The 4209-nt window shown below is 44.3% G+C and overlaps 1 protein-coding gene across 2 annotated transcripts in view; it reads left to right on the forward strand.

Annotated features, from left to right (window-relative positions):
• The window catches only part of TRIM29 (tripartite motif containing 29), a 48070-nt gene extending 44724 nt beyond the window's left edge, over window positions 1–3346 (forward strand). For both annotated transcript variants that reach the window (XM_034430485.3, XM_034430486.3), the window contains one exon: window positions 1–3346. This exon is cut by the window's left edge and continues 353 nt beyond it. The gene's annotated coding sequence lies outside the window, so the exon portion shown is untranslated.
• Window positions 3347–4209: the final 863 nt, after the last annotated feature.

Raw genomic sequence — 4209 nt, forward strand, 5'->3', positions numbered from 1 at the left:
AGTGTGTACTCAGCGTATTCCCAAGATACATTGGGTTTAAGCAAACGAGCTGCTGCTTAAAACTGTGACTTTAGCAGCCCACTTCTAGCTGCAGGTCCAACTGTTGCTGACATTAATGGAGACTTGGTTGGCCGACACCGTTCCAAGGCCATCTGCTTTGACATAGTATAAGAGAATAACAGAGTAGAAGACTTGGAAGTCTTCTAGTTCAATCTCCTGCTCAAGCAGGAGATCCTATACAATTTTCGTCAAGTGGTTGTCCAGCCCCCTTTTTGAAAGCCTCCAGTGATGGAGCACCCATAACTTCTGAAGGCCAGTTGTTCCACTGGTTGATTGTTCTTACCGTCAGAAAGTTTCTCCTTAGTTTTAGGTTGCTTCTCTCTTTGTTCAGTTTCCATCCATTGCTTTGGAATCAAAGAATCGAAGAAGTGCACTAGTTATTAATTGCTTCCCTCTGGCTGCTAGTCAGGTGACGGCGGTGAACCTATAGCTGAAAGGCTCCGTGAATTGCCCATCATCCCAATTTCTCCTCCTCCTGCTGGTTGTTCAAATTGCAGAAGAAAAGAGGAGAGAGAGAGGAAAAAAAATCAATAGAAGATTGATTAGATGTCTTAGCTATGCTCTTCTCCTCCACTGATGATACTGGCTGATGTGCTTTGGTTCAGCGGTTCAGTTTACATTTGAGGGGAATTATTTTTAAAAGCGTGTGCATGGCGGTGCATCTTCCCTTTAGTTTCTTTCTCGTTGGACGCTAAGAATCAGGCCAAGGATGAGTGGATGCCTGTGCAATGTTCCAGAATGAAAGAATGTCTTAGAGTTGCCAAGGGAACCAGATTGTCTGATCTCGAAATTGATATCTAAACTTCAACATCTCCCACAAGATTGAGAGCGTCTTCTCGGTCCCCAAATTTGGGAGAGCCGGAGACGGTTGGGTGCATGAAGAATGTCTTCCAAGGATAAACTTTTTAAGAAGGTGATAGGGTTGACAAATGAACATTATGTTGGGTTTCATTCTAGTTTTTTGGTCTTTCATTGTAGACGTCCTTGTCCATTCCAATGTATGCAATAAAAATAAACACACATCAGCACCCTTTGATGGCATGCCTGTCAGAGTAAGAGGGAACTGTTTAAAATGACTTGAAGGAATATTCCTTCTTTCCTTCCTTCCTTCCTTCCTTCCTTCCTTCCTTCCTTCCTTCCTTCCTTCCTTCCTTCCTTTCTTCCTCCCTCCCTCCTCCTCTTCCCTTCTTTCCTCCTTCTCTTCCTTCCTTTCCTTTCTTTCCTTCCTTATTCCTTCCTTCCTTCCCTCCCCCTATCCTCCCTCCCTCCTCCCCCTCCTCTTCCCTTCTTTCCTCCCTCCTGCCTCCCTTCCTTCCTTATTCCTTCCTTCCCTCTTTCCTTGTTTTCCCCTATCCCACCTTCCTTCCCTCCCTTCCTTCCTCCCTCCCACCCTCCCTCCTCCTCTTCTCCACCTCCTCCTTCTCTTCCTTCCTTTCCTTTCCTTCCTTCCTTCTTTCCTTCCTCCCTTCCTTATTCCTTCCTTCCTTCCTTCTTTCCCCCATCCTTCTTCTTCTCCTCCTTCTCCTCCTTCTCCTCCTCTTCTTCCTCTTCCTCTTCCTCTCCTTCTCCTTCTCCTTCTTCTTCTTCTTTCCTTCTTTCTTTCCTTCCTCCCTCCCCTGAACTTTTTGGGTTGGACTGTGCTGCACAAAAAAACCCCAACTCCTCCTCTTGCAGATCCCTCTAAGCAAGGGAAAAAGAAAAGGAACTGGTGGCAGGACTGTTCAGATTCTGTTCAACTTCTTCTCGAGAGAAGCCGGAGGATGGATTTCAGGGTAGGGGTTTGGGTCCCTCGATGGCCAACTCAATCTCGACTGGTCTTCCTACTGTCAAAAGCAGCTCTTAAGCAATGAATGAAGCCCTTTTAAAAAGCCAGGCATGCCATCACTTCTTTCCTTGTGTGACGAAACGAACGAAGGCAACGTTGACCTAGGAGAGGAGCTCCCTTGGCCTTACTTTGTGAGTAAACCGGCCACCAAACCTCGCACTGGAATCTCTGTTTTGCATTATTGAAATGCAAGGAAGATGACGGTTCTTAGGATTGACGTCCTGTCCTTTCTGAAAGCTTGCAGACATTTTCAATGTTGATTTTTTTCCCCCCTTCTTGGCCATTTGCTATTGTTTTGCTTAAAGTAGAAATCTGAATCCTTGTGAGGGCAGCCGAGGGCAGCAGTTAAGGTTCTTGCAAAAGCTTACCTTTTTTTTAATTGCAAAAAATCATCTTCTTCTTTTTTTTAAACAATCCCTTTCTGACAAGAAATTAAAAGGAAAGTATTTTGTAATATTTCAGGGATAATTAGAGAAAAAGAGGGGGGCGGGGGGGGGGGAAGGCAGGAAAGCAAAGCAGCTGTGCCAGAATAATTCTAACTTCATCGAGAAATATATTTTCAGGGTCATCTGCTTACCCAACGTGGAAACATTTTAAAAGGTTTATTTTTAAATCTCCCCGTGTCTGAATATTGGAGAAAAGGAATAATTGCGGGGAACAATACAGTACTCCTTAACTTACAACCATTCGATTAGTAGCGGGTCAAAGTTATAAGTGGTCCTAAAAATAGTGACTTACAATGGGTCCTCGCACTTATGACTGTGGCAGCATCCTCACAGTTGTGTGATTAAAATCCAGGCGCTTGGCAACCAGGATGTATTTATAATGGATGTACCATCCTGGGGTGTGTGTGTGTGTGTCATGTGATCCAGGCCATGTGACTTGGGCCATGTGATCGTCATTTGCAACTTTCCTAGCTGATTTCCGATAAGTCGAGTCACTGGGGGGGAACCAGATTTGCTTAATGACTGGCTGGTTCACTTAACAACCGTGGCAAAAAAAGGCACAACTCACTTAACAACAACCTTCCTTGGCAACAGAAACTCTGTCCCCGTTGTGGTCATAAATCGAGGATTACCTGTTGTAGCATGTTCCTCCTTCGTAAATACTAGATTTATCCTGATTCTTAACAAAAACAGCATTCTGGTTCCTGCTTTTCCCCTTTTAAAACGGGATCCATTTCTAAATCAAATGGATTTAGAAAATCAAAAATGGATTTGATTTGATTTCCACCCCTCACCCATCCCTCACACACACACCTGAGGCAGGAATGTTGCAAAATTCCATTTTCTGAATGTAAATCACAGGTAGAAATTTTTCTCAGTTTTTTTAAAAAAAAAAATAGATTCAAAACCCCAACAAGGGGCCCATTTGCTGTCAGTTGCCTGACCCAAGTTTTGATCATCAGAAATGTTTAGTTAAAAGTATTCTGGAGAATAAAATGTTGGAATGACCAAGAAACCAGATTTGCATGTGGTGTTTTTTCCCCCCTTATTATTTTCGCGAGACGTCGAACTGTGCAAAATGCCATTCCTTTGCTAACGTTATTCACTGACGATACTGGTAAGGAGATAGCAATAGCACTTAGACTTATATACTGCTTTACAGTGCTTTACAGTCCTCTCTAAGTGGTTTACAGAGTCAGCCTCTTGCCCCCAACTATCTGGGTCCTCATTTTACCCACCTCAGAAGGATGGAAGGCTGAGTCAACCTTGAGCTGGTCAGGATCGAATTCCTGACTTGTGGGCAGAGTTAGCCTGCAATACTGCATTCTAACCACTGTGAAGGGAATGAATGAATGAATAAAGGAAGGAAGGAAGGAAGGAAGGAAGGAAGGAAGGAAGGAAGGAAGGAAGGAAGGAAGATAACAATAGCACTTAGATTTATATCAGTGGTGGGTTCCTCCCGGTTCGGCCAGGTTCTCCCGAGCCGGTAGCGGTGATGATATGACATCACCGAACCGGTTCTGCCCCCCGGCCCCCCCGTGCCCCCCACCCCCCACGTTATTTTTACCTTTTATTTGGCCCCGCCCCCAAATCTATTGCTGCCTCCTGAGTCCCAGTTGATGGCTAGAGGGAAAAAAACTGTTTAAACTCTTGCCAAGGTGCTTCAAAGGGCCGCCCTACAGCTGATCAGTGTTAAAAGAAAACAAATGAGTAGACCAGTGCCTGCAAAAATACATGAGTAGACCAGTGCCTGCAAAAATACATGAGTAGATCAGAGCCTGCAAAAATAAATGGGTAGACCAGTGCCTGCAAAAATACATGAGTAGATCTGTCCTTGCAAAAATAAATGGGTAGACCAGTGCCTGCAAAAAATAAGTG

The sequence above is a fragment of the Pantherophis guttatus genome, chromosome 9 (genome assembly GCF_059756535.1).
Source record: "Pantherophis guttatus breed Tessera chromosome 9, ASM5975653v1, whole genome shotgun sequence".
Classification (NCBI taxonomy): Eukaryota; Metazoa; Chordata; class Lepidosauria; order Squamata; family Colubridae; genus Pantherophis; species Pantherophis guttatus.